Raw genomic sequence first — 18,038 nt, forward strand, 5'->3', positions numbered from 1 at the left:
CCGTGTTGGGTCTTTGTTGCTGTGCGCGGCTTTCTCCAGTTGCGGCGAGTGTGCGCTGCTCTTCGTTACGGTGCGCGGGCTTCTCATTGCGGTGGCTTCTCTTGTTGTGGAGCACGGGCTCTAGGCACGCGGGCTTCAGTAGTTGTGGCTCGCGGGCTCACTAATTGTGGCTCGTGGGCTCTAGAGCACAGGCTCAGTAGCTGTGGCGCACCGGCTCAGTTGCTCCGCGGCATGTGGGATCGTCCCAGGCCAGGGCTCGAACCTGTGTCCCCTGCATTGGCAGGCGGATTCTTAACCACTGCGCCACCAGGGAAGCCCTCGTTGACACTTTCTTCCAGGTTTCCCTGATGAACACGCCCCCTTCCACAGACAGGTTAGTGTCACTGGTTAAGTTGGAGTTAAGTGGACGATCCAGTGGGCTTAGGAGACAGTGGTCTCCACTCAGTACACAGGGCTGTAATTAGTTGAATTCTTAGAGCATACGCTTATTTCTTTCATCTCAAAATCCTTGTCTCCTTACACACTGCTTGTAAATCCCTCTGTGCCATGTTTTTCTAAACATATCAATGGTCTAGAAACCACCCTCTTGCTGAAGAGTTTCAGCACTATTGTCACTTTCCTCTCTTAGCTGTCCCATGTGATGCCGCCTTTCTGAGTCACTAGCTCCTGCCTGTCTCCCTCCTGTTCCTGTCCTGAGATCTGTGGCGCAGCGCGGATGGGGTATTGGGAGCCAAACAGACCTGACAGGCCTGGTTCTAGACACACCTGTGCCCCTAACTAGCAGCATGACTAGGGCAAATCACTTCTGGAGATCTCGTTTTGCCTCACCTGCTCAGCTGATGCCCATACTTGCCCATCCCATTCCAGAAGGCTGCTCGAAATCAACTCGGTGTGGCGGTGAATGTTGAAATCCTACTGTCTGTGGTAATATTGATAACTCAGATCGAATGGAACCTGCTTTCACCAAAGAATGGACCTTTCTAGGTTTCTGAGACCAACTGTCCTCTGAGGAACCAGAAAGCTTTAGCTGGGAAAACATCTCATCTGTGTAGACTCTTCGGGGGCCTCTAGTCCCAGTCCTTGGGGAGTGTGGCTTGCAGCTCGAGGGCAGGTATGCAAGTCTTCTCGTTTGGAGGACTGGATGTGGTTTTGACAGTGAAGGTGATAGGAGCTAGGTTTGGGACGACCCTTTCCAGGTTTGATTTTGCTTCCAGTGAAAGTTCCATTGGCTCAGGAGATCCCTGAGTTAAGGGAATGGTGCATGGAAAACTTGGATTAGTCATTTTCCATTTTCTTTTTGTAACAGTGGAACCACTTTTTCAAGTGAAACCTTGAAATAATAGAAAACATGTAAAAGCAGAGATGCTCTGGTGACTGGATGGTGAGAACCCAAATCGCTCTCCCGGGCTGGGTCTTTGCCCCACCTCACTGGTCCCTGAGGCAGCTCTCTGGAACTTCTGGGCTGGGCTGGTTTGAAAGCTAGCTGTGTGTGCATGCTGAAAGCGCTGGCCTGAGTTTTCCACATTAGCCCTCTTGGAACTAAAATCAAGAGGCTAGAAGGAATCTCCATGGCCCAGACTTGTAACTGGATTTAGGACTCTACGGAGAGCCCCTCTTGTTGTTCTGTCCTTCCCTTGCCCCACCGCAGGCTGCCCCTCCTGGGGGGGAATTGTAGCTTCACCCACCTTCTGTTGAATTTTAGACCTTTTATCTGTTAAATAGGGAGTGAGACCTAACTAGGCAAAATTTGTTGTCAGAAGCAAACCAGATAAAATATGCAAAAGTGAAGTATAGTTTCCTGCCCCCTTTCCCTGAGGGTGCACCTTCTTTCCTCCTGGGCTGTCCCAGCTGTTCTCCAGTATTTCCTTCCAGTCATTTACTCTGAAAGCACCTCCATTTAGCACTTACCACACTGCATTGGAGTTGTTCACCATTTCATTTTAGAAAATGCATCCTCTGCCAGACTGCACTCCTTAAGAGGAGTGCAGAGCAGGGGCTGCACTAAGAGGAGGAAATTTTTCACTTGTCCCAAAGTATATGCTCTACAATTGATTGTTAAATGAATAAGCGTCAATGATATTCATCTTGAATCACCCAGGACCGTGCACGCAGGAAATAAGGAAGTGTGTGTGTGTGTGTGTGTGTGTGTGTTTTAGGCAAGGGGGAGGATAGTGGTGAAGCATTACCACAGTGGGCAACTATGCCAGAAAAGTACTTTAAGAGGCAAAACATCTGAATTGGAGTCTCAGCGCCACTCTAAGAGAGACCTGGGGTCCAAGCTGCCTGGGTTTATTCACCTGTATAATAGGATTAAATACGGATTAACAGGGATAAACACCCGCTTTCAGCTGTAAGGGAAAACGCTTTGGAAAGGGTCTCTCTTTCAGTGGTCCCCGGGCGGAGTAAGGCGAGAAGCCGCCACCTCCCCAAATTATCACGGGGGTGGGAGAAGCGAGGCAAGACTACCCGCTCCACGTGCGACGATTATAGTTGCGGCTCCGCACCCCCAAATCCGGCGTGTAGGAAAGTCCCACCCGTCGTCAATGATTCGTCTGAAACAAATGGGAGCCCAAGCCATCCGCATAGATTACTGGTTAATCGTGCTGTCAGTCTGCAGGGCCTGGTGGAGTCCTATGGGAAATGTAGTCCGGCCAAGCCCCAGTCTTTCTGGGGCTCGCATTTCCGCTTCCGGTGTTTATGGCTTTCCGAAGGTCCGGACTTGGGCTCTGGTTTCGTAGTGGGAGTGTCGTGTGGGGACTTTGCGTGCCCACAGAGAAGGTACCGCGGAGTCGGGGCCCTCCAGTGGTCGCAGGGCCTCGGCGGACAGGAGCGGCCCTCACCTCGGGCCTGGGCCCGCGCGGGCTGGGCGTGACCGGGCGGAGACCCCGGGTCCCGCGTCCCCGCGAGCAGACCCCGGGGCAGGATGCGCCCCTCATGCTGGCGGCGTCCTCCTTCTCCCTGTCCACCTGGCCCGGTGGGGATGACCCTGGCCTCGTAGCCAATGAAGCGACCCTGTCCCCAGGGCCCGCGTTTACCCCATAAAGCTTCTAAAGAAGGTCGCCCGCGGAGCAGAGTAGCCTTCCAGTGTAAGTCACGCTCTGCGGGCCAGTCACCCGGTCCACCGTCACCGGGCTGAGCCACTGCCCATTTCCTGCCAGCTTTGTGACCTTGGGCAAGGTCCTGGGGGTCTCTGAGCCGTGACTGCCTCAGCTTTGAGGGAGTTGAAGCCTGACTATCTCTTAACTTTCGTTCCAACTGTAACATCCTGTGAGTCTGTGATCTTATTATCCTTGCTGTTACATCTTGTAACCTTAACCAGGGTAAATCTCCCTGTTTGGGAGAGAGTTATGATGCCAAGACTGAGGAATCCAGAGAGGGCCCGCCCAAATCTGAGAACCCACCTAGAGGCGAGGAGAGTTGAGGGTTGGAGCGCTTGAATCTCTGAAGCTTAGAGCGGGCTCCACTCAGGCTCTGCTCTCCAAGGTGCTGCTACCTTGTGTGCCGTCTGCCTCTTGTACTGCGTGTACTTGGCAACACTCTGAAGACCAGTGGCTTGGGAGAATGAGCAGTTTATTGTCCCCATTATCTCCATCAGCTCATCCTCATTCTTCAGTATGGATTATTGGCATTTTCTTGGCGTTAAGTAAATCGCTATGCAAACACAGCTTCACGCTCCTCTGCTTTCCAACCAGACCACCAGCCCTTGACCCCTACTGTCAGACTTCTGGAGCTGCGTCCCCAGTGACAGAGGGCCAGACTCCATGGGCATCAGGACATGGGGAGGGAGGAACAGGAAGATTTTTCTTCCCCTCAATCCCACTGGGCTAACCCTTGTGATTTTCACTAGAATTCACTCTGTAATGTATGTCTCTGGCTCTAGAATTTCAAGTTCTACTTAGACTCCTATCTAAAGGTGGCTTCCCAGTGAAGTAAAGGAAGAGGTTTGAACTTCAGATCACAGCTGCAGGGTTCTTCTCTGATCTGAACAATGGCTGTAGCTGTGGATGAACAAATCCAGACTCCTCAAGTACAAGAAGAGCTCCAAATAGTGAAGCTGGAAGAAGATTCCCACTGGGAGCAGGAAATTTTCTTTCAAGGGAGTATCCCTGAACCTGAGACCTCCTGCCAGCACTTTTGGTACTTCCACTATCAAGAAGCATCAGGACCCCGGGAGGCACTCCATCCAACTCCAGAAGCTCTGTCATCAGTGGCTGAGACAGGAGAAGTGTACGAAAGAGCAGATCCTGGAGTTGCTAGTCCTGGAACAGTTCCTGGCTGTCCTTCCCCAGGAGATCCAGATCTAGGTTAGACAGAAACATCCAGAGAGTGGAGAGGAGGCAGTGGCTCTGGTGGAAGACTTGCAAAAAGAACCTGGAAGACTGGGGCTGCAGGTGAGATATGGAAACTTAGTTCTGAGTAGTTAAAATAGAGGAATGTGAGAGACAGAGCCACCTTGGGTTGCCAGCAGTATGGGTGATGTGTACACTTTGCTGTTGGTGTCGGCATGGAATTTGCTTATTCCCTGGGCCTGGTAGCTGCAACTTTCCTTCCATTTTCAGACTGACTTTTCGGAGGACGCACAACATTGGTTGCTCTGAGTGTTGGTCCCCACCAGTAAATAAGAGAATTGTTTAAAATAGTTTGAGCACCACTCTGATCCAGGAGGAGCAGATACAACCTATTTTCTCTTTGGAGAACAGCTCTCATTCAGCAGCAGCCAGCCTGAAGCAAGGGGTTTCACTGGTCTTTATTGACATTTTTGAACCTTTAGGTCTTATTGCAAAATAGCTGCCTTGTTGCTTGCTCTCTCTGTATTGTTAGTTTTGCCTAGAGGTTGACAGGAGCAGCCCTGGGAGAGCTGGGTGGGCAGATTGCAGTGGGCCTGGGTTCCAGATCTTATCTCCATGGCATCTCCCACACATCCACATTTCTTACTGCCCCTGCAGTGATTTGCATAAAACTGAGTTCCCCCTTTGCTTCTTTATGTCTGGGGATGATTAAGTTTTAGTGCCTACAGAATTCTGACCATTTCCAGTCCTTGAACAGGGACAGGAGGTGCTGTCAGAGGAGAAGGAACCCTCAGGATCGGTACTAGGTCCCCTAAACATCCATCTGAAGCAAGCACAGACAGAATCCATGTATCTGTTCCAGGCAGTGGTGAAGAACTCACAGCCAGAACCAGAAGACCAAATGAACCACAGCCCCAAAGTAAAACTTGGATCCTTCCACGAGAGCGGTAAGCGGCAGCGGTGTAGGGAGGGAGAAGGGACCCTTCTGTGGGGAGGGCGCGAAACCCGCTCTGAGTGCAGGAAGTGGGGTAGAGGGTACAGCTCCTTTCCCTGGGAGGATGTGGCATATAAACTGAGGCTGACCACATGAATCTGTGGAATCCTCAACAGGCACCTCCAAAGGGAAGAAGAACCTTGGTCGGCATGTTTTGTAAAACTACACAGCAGAGCTGGTGGCACCTCTCCTTAATGTGAGTGAGACCTTACTGGTCCCAGGAGGTAAGGTGTGGGTACCAATTTTAGGCCTGGGTGGTAGGAAAGGCACAAGGTAGGGCTAAACTAGAGTGCAGTAATTCCCAAAACAGGTACGTGTCCCCAGACCAATTCAGATGATTCACATGTGTTATCAAAACTGAAGAATAACAGCATAAAACGCTGACAGTCAGTAACGTGGATGGATATGGAAGGGAAATCTGGAACTCTCCTTTGAGAAATGTGTTGTTTTGCTTTTTCACCAGTCCTTCTTTGATGGGACAAAGCAGACACTAAGAGGAGGAGGAAGACTCTTCTGTTTCCAAACCCGATGGGCTGGTCCCTGGGGGGGGGGCCAAGAAGCGTTCCCTCTAATGGCTCATTTCTCTCCCCCCAGGCCTGCCTGATCCTCAGGCTCTGGCTCTTTCTCCGGAGCACAGCTGTGACCAGGGGGGCCATAAGCAGCTTCCAGGTGGGCCAGACATTCCTCTTACTCAGGTCACCTTCTACTACTGAGTGAGGCCCTTTGCACCAGTTCTCTTGCCTATCGGAAATTACAAAGGAATTTTACCCAGCGGGCAGGCCCAGTAACTTTATAGATGAGGCTCCAAATTTCATCAGCTTGAAAAATGTTGCCCAAATCTCCTTCCTTGTGTAAGGCAGCGCCACAGCTGAGGTAGTGAGGGGTTGTATTAAGTCATTCTTTCCTTGACTCTAAGATTGCTTGTTTGTCTTAAAAGTAATGGCTACTTCCTTCTTTCGCTATCTGGATCTCGTCCTCATAGTATGCAGGATTGTGTAGTGGGAGAAAAACAAAAGCTTCAGATTCAGACAGTCTTGAGTTCAAATCCCAGCTCTGCCGCATACTAACGGGAATTTTGAGCAAATGTGAAGTTTCCAGTGCAGTGCCTGGTGTTCAGTAAATGGTAGCTTAGTTCTTCCTTTGCTTTCTCTCCTCCCTGTCCCACTCATTGCATTTATTTATTTATTTTAATTAATTAATTAATTTTTGGCATGTGGGATCGTCCCAGACCAGGGCTTGAACCCATGTCCCCTGCATTGGCAGGTGGATTCTTAACCACTACGCCACAGGGAAGCCCACCCTTGGACTTTTTTTTTTTTTTTTTTTTGCGGTACGCGGGCCTCTCACTGTTGTGGCCTCTCCCATTGCGGAGCACAGGCTCTGGACGCGCAGGCTCACCGGCCATGGCTCATGGGCCCAGCCGCTCTGCGGCATGTGGGATCTTCCCGGACCGGGGCACGAACCCGTGTCCCCTGCATCGGCACGCAGACTCTCAACCACTGCGCCACCAGGGAAGGCCCCCCTCCCTTGGACTTAAAAAAAAAAAAAATATCTCCTCTCCCTGGCATATAAAGTGGTTGGGATTATTAGATTCACACAACCATTATGTCTTCTTCTTGTCTCCCTCCAACCCACAGCCCCTGTGTGAGCTCCCATGTGGAGCAGGAGGAAGAGCCACAGAGCCCAGGTCTTCAGTGCTCCAGAGGGAAGGAGAGTGTGAGACTCCCTGGTGGGTTGGGGCAGAGTCAGGCCTGGCCAGGTGCCCATCTTGAGAAAAGCCAAGATGGGGGATGAGCTGGAGTGGCAGGGCCTGGAGGATGAGAAGGTGGCAGGGATGCATTGGGGCTACGAGGAAACCAAGATTTTCCTGGGAATTCGCAGTGAGTCCTGGATTCATGAGAAGCTCTGTACGTGCCATCGGAACCGCCAGGTGTACTGGATTGTGGCTGAGCGGCTGCGGGAACGGGGCTTACTGCGGACCCTGGAGCAGTGTCGCTACCGGTTCAAAAACCTCCAGACTAACTACCTCAAAGCCAGGAGCACCCACACTCCAGGCACCTGCCCCTTATACGATGAGATGGATGCCCTGATGAGTCCCTGGACCCTGGCCAACACCTTTGATGCCTTTGAGGTGGCAGGAGGCGTTCTGCGGACTAGAGGGGACTCCAGTGAGAACCAGAAGGCAGTGATGGGATGGTAATGAGGTGACAGAGGAGCCCCAAGAGGAGCCCGGGAGCCTCGGCCCCCAGGCTTTGAGGGGGTATCCCAATGGGAAGCTCTCTTCCCCGAAGTGCACTTCAGAACAGTGGGAGAGAGGAAGCCCCGCGGGAAGATTAGGGACCGTGAATCAGGAGACATGCTTATGTCTGTCACTCTGCTATCACTAGTCTGTATCTGAATGGGCTTGTCAGGAGGAAAATTGTTGATTTCTATAGAGGAATACTATTTACAGCCTATCTTTAAATACTGATAGAAACCAATAGTCCAGGGTGACTCAGGAAGATGATTTTGAGGATTTTGCTCTGCTCGCCAGCAAAGGGATCTCCTTGCCTGCTTTTAGTAACAATATTAGAGAAACAGGAGAGTTACTTAAAGTTTCAGTTGTTTGTTTCCACCTAAAGTGCCCCATAGATGTGAACTCTGCATATATTATATATAGCAGTCTGCCACTTTAAAGACTTGTCTGTTCCCGGGTACATTGGTTAAACACCCTGAGCCCGCATTTTCTTATCTGCAAAATGGACACAGTGATGGTAACTACCTCCCTGGGTTGTTACATTGTTTGCATTCAGCAAATGTTAGTTCTCATTGTCATCGTTATAATTATTGTTAAAATACATAAGCACATTGCCCTGTATGCTGAACTTAAGGGGGAAAATTTCCTAAGTCATTAACTTTTTCTTCTGAAAACTAGACCTTTCTGAGGCATGCTTCCATTCTCATCCCACCTACCACTTCCACATATGAGAACAGAAGGCAAATTACGTAAGAACCCCATGTCCCTTCTTGCTTTTCCTTGGGCAGGACCTCCAGTTCCCCCATCAGATGGGGTCTCAAGTCTGGAGGGAACTGAAGAACTTTGGAAGGACAGTCTCCAGGATTTCAAGGAAATTCGGAAAACTTCCTGTGCAGGTGGGAAATGAGTGAAAGCTAGTATCTTACCAACAAAGAAGTCAGACCTGGAATTCTGAACATGGATGAGCCAGCACTGGGCAAGGGCGGGAGAGGAACCCAGGCACTTGATCTTCCCGGGTTATTGTTCTGTGGTGCTGAAACCACAGGAGTTGTGAGAAGAACAGAAAAGAAAGCCTGGTCTCTTTAGTTACCTTGGAATATGTAGCTGTAAACAAAGTATTAGTGTTTATGATTATGATTATGTTTATGATTTATAATTCTATCTGAATTATAATTTTAATTAACTATCACTTAACCAGGTTAGTAGAAAAGGGAACATGGATGACCCCAAATTAAAACTACAGTCAACCTTAGATTATTGGAGGGGTGAATTTCTCATGATTAAGATGAGCTCCCTTCCGTGGTGGGGCTCAGTCATTTTGTTGGAATTTCAGGTGATCTGGTAAATAGAACTGTTCTCCTACTCAGGTTCTAGACCGACTGAGAGAGACATGAGTAAGACATTGAGATCAGAATGGCAGCTTTCTAAATGGTGGAGCTCTTGAGGGTGTGGCTTAGCTGTGGGGTCACACAGAGCCCCAGAACTGAGCCAAAGGCAGCACTGGACAACCACCACCTCGCCCTGCAGGGATAGAGCCTTCACTGCTGATTTGAGCCACGTACACCAGCTGCTTGTTAACCAGGGAAGTCATTCCTCCCACCTGTAAGGAAGGGGATGGAGAATGGCCAGGAGAATTATTCTCAGGCACGTCTCTCTACCCAGAAGGCAGTATCAGGAAGAGAAAGGTGGCTTTTTAGTACCAATTGCCAGTTCGTAGGTGATGGGAGGAGAGGCGGAGCTGAGCTTGGCGACAGAGCCTCTGAGGAGGGGGGAGCAGCTCTGACTGAAGAGAAAGAAGTGCGCCTGGACCTGCCTCCAGCCTTTCTCCACATGACCTTCCTGCTTAGAAGCTGGGGGAGTGAGTGAGGCCTGGATGTCTGCTGGTCTTGACAATGGTTCAGCCATATTCCAGCTTATCTGTTCCTGGTTAATGGAAAATTGATTAAGGTCTGTCACCACCAATAACTTGTTTTTAAGTGACCAGTAAGGACCTCTTTCACATTGTTTCCATTCTTCTGAATCAGAAAATAGGTAACCTTTGCAGTTTCATTTCATTCTTTCAGATCTTGAAACAAGGACAGAGAATGAGGAGGATTCAAGCCAGGACATTTCAGAGGCAGTAAAACTACCTGGGGTGTTATTAGGAAGATCCAGCGTGGATGGTTCCCAATACCTCAACTGGAGGAAAGACTGGGAAAGTGAATATGGGGCAGAGAAGCAGTGGGAAGTATCCTTAGAAGATGGACAAGAGTTGCTCTCTCCTCCAGAAAGAGACTTAGGTAAATTCATAGGTCCTCAGGGAACCTATGTTGGAGAAAAAACCAATATATGCTGTGAATGTGGAAAACATTTCAGCCTGAGCTCACACTTAGCTGTCCACAGATTAGCCCACACTGGAGAAAAGAAACCCTATAAATGTGGCCAGTGTGGGAAAAGCTTTGGCCAAAGCTCATATCTGGTTTGCCACCAGAGAATCCACACGGTGGGGAAGCCCTACAAATGCCCCAAATGTGGGAGAGGCTTCAGTGATCATTCTGACCTCATCACACACCAGAGAATCCACACAGGAGAGAAACCCCGTAAGTGTAGTGAGTGTGGAAAGAGTTTCACCAACGGCTCGCGCTTGGGGACACACTGCTGAACGCACACTGGCGAAAAGCCCTACCAGTGCCCCGAGTGTGGGAAAACGGTCAGTAAGAGTTCCACTCTGACCAGCCATCAGAGGAGAGGAACCCTTTGAGTGTCTGGAATGTGGGAAACGTTTCAGTGACTACTCAAACGTCATTACCCACCGGCGAATCCACACTGGAGAGAGACCCTATGAATGTGGGGAACGTGGGGAGAGCTTCAATCAGAGCTCAGGTCTTACTACTCACCAGAGAATCCACACGGGAGAAAAACCCTATGGATGTGTTGAGTGTGGGAGCCAATTCAACAATAGCTCACGTATTAGTGCACGTCAGAGAGCCCATGCCGGGGAGAGACTCTAGGTGTAGGGGACCTGTCTTGAAAACACTGCAGAATCTACCCCCAAAACGGGTTTGTATGGCCCTTGATTCTATACCACGACACCCACAGGAGAAGGAGAGAGAGCTCAAAACCCAGTCCAACAGACCGTATTTTGTTTCTCTCACTCAGTACCCGCTGGGCTTATGAAATACCACTCAAGGCTTTCCTGTCCATGCTGTTAAAATGGAAGCTGATTTCCAGAGGTTTCAGAGACTAGTTCTGAATCTGACTGTATCACCAGCTCAGTGTGTCTTCACTGTGATTCTGTGCCTTAATTTTCACAGCATGGTAATGTGAGGGTGAGATCCAAATCCTCCTTCCAGGACGGAGGCGGCTCTGCCCTCCCGTGGTGATGGCATTAAAGATGTAGAACCAGCAGTGGCTGAGCAGTTTCCTCCCGGCACTGGGCAGCTAAACAAGGATTTGTTTATGAGCTAAATACATTTCTAAAGGTCTTCCCCTGTTCTGCCTCTGGGAGGACTGGAGCCTCGGAACTGTCTGTGTTTCCCTACATCCCCTGTCTTAGATTTACATGGAGTTACTTGAGAGGAAAGCATTCTATTGGGTTATTTGGAGGAGGGAAGAGGAGGAAAGATCAATGCTAATGGCTGACTTTCTAAACCATACCATACCCTACTCTTCCTCCAACATATTAGGTTGAACCAAGGGAGACTGCCATTTTTGGTCTATAAAACTAGCGATTTCATGATTCAACCGAAGTAGAATTTTTGCATGGTTGAATTACTCCAAACTGCCAGCAGGGCTGCTGCAGAGCTTTAAAGCTTATACCGTATCCTACAAATGTGAGACCGGGTCGAGAAGATCGTGAACCAGGGTGATAAAGTGGGTGAAGTCTCTTCTGTTTGTAAATATGTCCAGAGCAATAACTAGGAACCATGGCGTTGATTAAGAAGACTCCTGGTTGGAGGAGTTACCGCTCTATCACCTGCCTCTGACGAGCTCACTAGTTCCCGTCTGTGCTCAGGTGTCCAGGTCCGACGGGGGAGGCCAAGTGCAGGTCAACAGGTTCTGGTGATTTGGGCATCTCTCTGGGAGCAGAGTCCCTGGAGGGCCTCTGACATACACAGCAAATGGTGCTTGGAAATAAATGGAACACAGTTTCTCCCTCTTAAAATAATTTCCTTGTGTGTTTGATTTTAAAGGATTTTCCCACAACTTTCCAGAAACCCATCAATTATAAAACAAAGCACAATCTACACATAGTACAATTTTATCTAAGTAGATTTATAAAGTATGATTATGAAGTAATTAGTCTTTCTTTAAAAAAACATAAAAGAACTTATCTAAATAAGTATCTGTCAAAAGTAGTCATTTTGATGCACTGTGGACTTTATGTTGCCATTGTTGAAGACATCCTTTGGGTTTTCCTTTAAGAACTGTCTTCAAGCCACTTTAGAAAGCCTCGTGTCCGTGTATCTCCAGCACACAGAGATACACGTGGGGAAGGCTTGATAAACACTGACAGAAAAGACAGTTTGCTTATTGTCTAGCCTGATCACCTCCCTTATCCACGAGAGGTGACTCTGCCCAGTATCTCCTTTCCAAAAAGGGATTGACATCCCTTCAAAGCATGTCAATCTGCTGCCATCGAGGAGACTTTTCAAAGAGCCTTTTTTGGAAGATGGTTTTTCCAGGTATCCCTGGGAGTTCCCTGGTGGGCCAGTGGTTAGGACTCCACGCTTCCACTGCAGGGGGCACGGGTTCAGTCCCTGGTCGGGGAACTAAGATCCTGCAAGCTGTGCAGCATGGCCAAACAAACAACAGCAAAGGTATCCCAGAAATCTGAGCTTAGAGTTTTTTGTATAGCCAGGAAATAAATCTGATATGGAATATCTTCAATAATTACACTCTTTTCAATGAGAAAGTCTTCACTTAGGTGGAAATTCATCATACTAAAACCTAGTGTAGCTCTGCATTATAAAAATACTTTGGAAGTAACCAGATTTCCTTTTAGAAAATTTGCCATCATACTTTGGAATGATCCAGAAGATTCAAATATAATATCCATACAATTTCATCTCACATGTGTTTTTTCCCTTAGCAAAATAAGGGAAAGTTGAGCTGGAGATTGTAGATATTTCATATGTATTTTATCATCCTTAGAGCAATGTGACATGTTAGTTGCTTTAAGTAACGTTTGCTGTTAGTACTCCTGCATGGAGTACTTACAACAGTGAGTTAAGTGTGGGTTAGTAGCCGCATGGAGATGTTTCCCAGTGAACCAAATGTAATATGATGATTTTTACAGTGTCCTAATTTTTTATTTGAAACTGTAGCCATCCATTCTCTTGCTCAAAAGTGTTTTGATTTACCTTTTTGCCTGCCACTGTGCTCAGCATGAGCTAAGCTCTGCAGGCTCTTATTTTTAACTCAATTCAAACTCATAATTATGCCTTTAAAGTATCTGAACCAGACAAGCAGGGTGGCTTTTGGAAGCTACTTGAAAATCCCTCAAGAAAAAAAACAAAAGTTATAACTGGAGATGCATAAAATTCACTTATAAAAGTTGCAATTAGGTGACACAAATTATGCATTGCCAGATTTTTATCGAAGAAACTCATAGCAAAAATACCTGTCCTTATTCTCATTTACAGATAGCAAGAAACACCGGAGTTGGGTCTCAGGGCACTGATCCTGCTTAGACAAAGCTGATGCAAAATATTAACCCACCAAATAAATGAATTCTCAGTGAATCCTGTGAGTGGAATGGTCCAAGGGAGAGACATTTTAATCAAATTTATTATGAGACTCTAAGCCCCAGGGCAGAGACTTGTGTGAGACTGATGTCTCCAAAGAGTATAATAAGCCACGTGGGGCTTGCAGACACCACTGTCTGGTGAGCGTGACCCAGGCCTCCCAGCTGACTCAGCCCAGGGCAGGGGGCTCCCACTCGCCTGCTTGGATAACTTTGCACCACCCTCAGAGAACATGACCTTCTCCCTTCACTTCTCTTCAACACAGCTATAATCAGTCCTCCAGTCAAGAACGCAGAGTGAATATTCTAGTAGGAGCCAAGTTTTCTGACATTTCTTGTGTGTCAGGCCTCTAACCACATTATTGCAAGGGCTCATTTACCCATTTCAGCCACTTCATGAGGTGCTACTATGATTAGGCCCATTTTACAGAGGGGGAAACTGAACACAGAGCTGGGACTTGGGCCCTGAGCTGTCTGACTCCCAACCGTGCAAACTGTTGGTAGCTACAGCGTATGTGGGGTCGGGCAGTGAAGTCAGTACATAAGGGAATTATTGTGTATGGTCCAAGTTAGTCTGTGGACTCCCTTCCATAGCCCATTAGGGAAGGGCAGCCTCTCTCAGGCCTGCAAGGTGCTTGAATGCTGAAAGCCCACAGGACAAGGGCGCAGCCAGAGGAGGGCTGGAGTGGGGCTGGGCCTTCTGAAGCACGGAGCCCTGGCATCCACTTTTTAAAAACTGTGGTAAAATAAACATAATCTAAAATTTACCCTTTTAACCATTTTTAAGTGTGCAATTCAGGGGCATTAAGTACAGTTGCACTTTTGTGCAACTATCACCATTATCCAACTCCAGAACTTTTTTATCATCCCAAACTGAAACTCTGTACCCATTAAACAGGAACTCCCCATGCCCGCCTCCCCCAGCCCCTGGCAACCACCATTCTGTTTTCTGTCTCTATGAACTGGCCTATTTTAGGTTCCCCATGTCAGTGGGATCATATATTTGTCCTTTTGGGTCTGGCTTAGTTCACGGCATCCATTTTGCCCAAGTCTAAGGGTGGCACTGGGCAGAGAAGATCTAAACCACTCATTGGCTGGCTACACTGAAATGAATCCAGAAAAGCAGATGAGCTATACAGGCAGGCTGCCGCAGGTGTGAGCGCTGTATCACGTGCCCTCGCTCTTCCTGCCTGGAGGAGGTCTCCACCCCCTCTTCCAGGCCATGGCCGCAGCCAGCCGCCCTCTCACTCCAAATCCTTGAGGGACTCCCAGCTCAGCGCATGGGCACAGCACGCAGGGCCAATGCTGACCAGCTACGGCCCATTTTCTCAGCTGCAGTTCCAACTTCCTGGGGCTATGCCTTTTTCCACTTGTCCTTTCCTTTGCTGTTTCCTCTGCCTGGAACACCCTACCCTCTCCTTGGCCTGAAGGAAAGATGCAACCCAAACATCACCTTTCCTGATCACACCTGGTCTCTAGCCAAGCGGAGGCGGATACTCAGCCCTCTGTGCTCCTACAACACACGACCCCTTCCCTCTATGGGTGTTCTCCCCAAATCCCCCACCAGTGGGGCTATATTTCTATATCTCTGTATCTCCTATCCCAGCATCCAGCATGGTACTCGGCGCACAGCAATACTCAGTAAATGCTAGTTGAGAGAATCAGAACCTATAGCATCACCTCCTTCTCCCACGGCTGTGGGAACACCTGCTTCCCTCCCTAACCTCCACTGACTCGACTCGTTCACAATAACCAATCACGGAGATCATGTGTGGGAGGGGCGATTCATGTTTCCTTCATTCATTCAACCTGTGCTGTGCTCTGTCTCAGCCTGCCAGTTTCTCACATCTGCTTTTCTCCACAGGTGTCTCAGTCTCTGAGGCATGGCCTCTTCCACAGACCCTTGTTCCTGCTCCCCAGAAACCCAGCCCCACCCACGCGGAGCCGACCCTGGCCCTGACTCCATTCTCCCTGGTGGACTGGAGTTCTGTGTTATGTAGTTCAAATTCTCTGAGAGAAGTTCAGATTGGCTCATCCTAGTGAAAGGATTTGGGTCCCTGGGTCACACGTCCCTCCCTGGGCCAAGCCGCTGTGGCTGGGCGGGGGTGGCTGACTCACACTTTCAGAGGACCTGGAAGAGTGGGAGGCAGTTCCAGAGAAGGGCCTGGGCTGAGGCCCTAAAGACACAGCCTTTAAAAGTATCCCTTGCTCCCCTGGACACGCCTCAACATGCCTCCTCCTCTGGCCTGGTGACACCCTTCTCACCTTGACACATTCTGTTCTGGAACACATCCTTCTGAGCACACATATGCAAGAGCTGCCCCAAATCGAATTACTCACCTTCTTTACGTTGCTATTTGCAGGGTTTCTTGCTTGCTCCTCTTTCATCCTCTCTAAATAGCTGCTTGGTCTTTCTTGTATCCTTGAGCTTTTGTGAGGCGAAAACAGTTCCTAAACTTTCTCTGCCGTCCATGCTGCTGAGTCTTCTGTCCCGCTGCCAGAGTGGATCCTGTGCTGATGTCAACGTGAATCGCTTATTTTCTTCCGGTCCCTTAAGGGGTTCTCTGGGGCATCTTCCTAGAATTGCTGAGAGAACCCCAGGAGTTCCTCCCTGTGGAATATGTCCGTTCTCAAAGAAGCATTTTGGCAGTCGGAGGTGGGGATTTGTGCTTGTCATAAAAATTGGGGTGCGGTGACGGGGGCCACGTAGATGCAATGCAATTGTTGAGGCAGTCCTGCACTAGAGTCCTGCCGGGCATTCTTGGAGGGCGGTGATCCTCAGCCTGGTCCACAGACTTGCAAGCGTGCGCATCACCCGGGAGCTTATCTGAAGTGCAGATTCTCCAGCCCCACCCTCAAACTTGAGGTGGCTTTTTAATGTGGTGACTTGGCTGGGCGGAACCACATGCCCCAGAATTCACTCCCCTGTGTGTTTCCGGGCAGAGTGGACCACGAGAGACGTTTCTGAGTGAGATGTGGTGGGTGGAAGGGAAGCCGCAGCCATTCTGGTTTTACGCTCAGGCGTTGGGGCAGGTGCGGCTGTGACTCACCGGTCAGTGTGGATTATCTACCTGCAGCTGCTCCACCTTCCCGTGACCTTCCTTAAGCTTCTCCCACCCCTAGGCGGGGGGCGTGTTTAGCTCAGTGATGAATCGTGCAGGTGACCTGCATCAAGACTGGAGACAGCGAGAGTTGACAGGTTCCAGCTGGTCCTTGCCATCCCCTTCCTGCCTGCCTTGTGGGCCCCAAGCTCCAGCAGCAGATGGACAGGAAGACAGCAGCCTTACAGAGACTGTGGGCCCAGCTCCCACAGGTACTCTGTGTGTGTGTGTGTGTGTGTGTGTGTGTGTGTGTGTGTGTGAGAGAGAAATAACTCCTATTGGTCTGCTTCTCTCACAACACCCTGGGTAACATTCCTACTGATCAGAAACTCTGGGAACGGAGCCCAGCAGTTTGTGTTTTAACCAGTCCCCTAGGTGATTCTTAGGCATATTACAGTTTGAGAACCACTGATGTAGGGGAAAACCTTTTTACAATTGTGTGTGCCTAGAACCTAACTTTTTTTCTCTCTTTTTTAAAATTTTATTTTATTTTTATACAGCAGGTTCTTATTAGTCATCAATTTTATACACATCAGTGTATACATGTCAATCCCAATTGCCCAATTCGTCACACCACCCCCACCCCCTGCCGCTTTCTCCGCTTGGTGTCCATACGTTTGTTCTCTACATCTATGTCTCAATTTCTGCCCTGCAAACCAGTTCATCTGTACCATTTTTCTGAACCTAACTTTTTACAAATACACAAGGAGAGTTTTGCACAGCTTTAATACACCTGAATTTCCCAAAAACTCAACTACTGCGTAAAACTGGAGAAAACAGTACTTTCTTTTGTTTAGAACTTTCCAAAGAGTTGTTCACCAATTCAGAAAAATCATGTTCTTGACTCTTGGGTGTTAGTCACAAATGCAGCACACCAGTCTGGCTGTATAATCATGGCTGTCCTGCTCTTGATGATTTTACTACATACATGCAAGCATCTGATTACCTCATTATGTGAAAGGATGAGCATTTACACTGAAATACAGAATCTTTTGTATTTTATTCCCTTATATTTTATAGTGATTTTGATATTAGGTTTGTAAACGATCAATATTCCCTGTAAACTTTTATTTCAGGAGAGTAAAGAGGTGTTTAAAATATTGGTTATATACCATACGACCCAGCAATCCCACTACTGGGCATATACCCTGAGAAAACCATAATTCAAAAAGAGTCATGTACCACAATGTTCATTGCAGCTCTATTTACAATAGCCAGGACATGGAAGCAATCTAAGTGTCCATCGACAGGATGAATGGATAAAGAAGATGTGGCACGTATATACAATGGAATATAACTCAGTCATAAAAAGAAACGAAATTGAGTTATTTGTAGTGAGGTAGATGGACCTAGAATCTGTCATACAGATTGAAGTAAGTCAGAAAGAGAAAAACAAATACCATATGCTAACACATATTTATGGAATCTAAAAAAAAAAAAAGGGTCATGAAGAACCTAGGGGCAGGACAGGATTAAAGACGCAGACGTACTAGAGAATGGACTTGAGGACACGGGGAGGGGGAAGGGTAATCTGGGACGAAGTGAGAGAGTGGCATGGACATATATACAGTACCAAATGTAAAACTGATAGCTAGTGGGAAGCAGCCACATAGCAGAGCTCGGTGCTTTGTGACCACCTAGGGTGGGATAGGGAGGGTCGGAGGGAGGGAGATGCAAGAGGGAAGAGATATGG

The 18,038-nt window shown here is 48.4% G+C and overlaps 1 long non-coding RNA gene across 1 annotated transcript; it reads left to right on the top strand.

Annotated features, from left to right (window-relative positions):
• Positions 1 to 3,799: 3,799 nt before the first annotated feature.
• LOC309962036 lies at positions 3,800 to 5,756 on the top strand. The gene is made up of 3 exons (XR_014326216.1): positions 3,800 to 4,391; positions 5,152 to 5,236; positions 5,400 to 5,756. It is a non-coding gene; the product is annotated as an uncharacterized lncRNA (long non-coding RNA).
• Positions 5,757 to 18,038: the final 12,282 nt, after the last annotated feature.

Source organism: Leucopleurus acutus (assembly GCF_964270905.1).
Source record: "Leucopleurus acutus genome assembly, chromosome: 1".
NCBI lineage: Eukaryota > Metazoa > Chordata > Mammalia > Artiodactyla > Delphinidae > Leucopleurus > Leucopleurus acutus.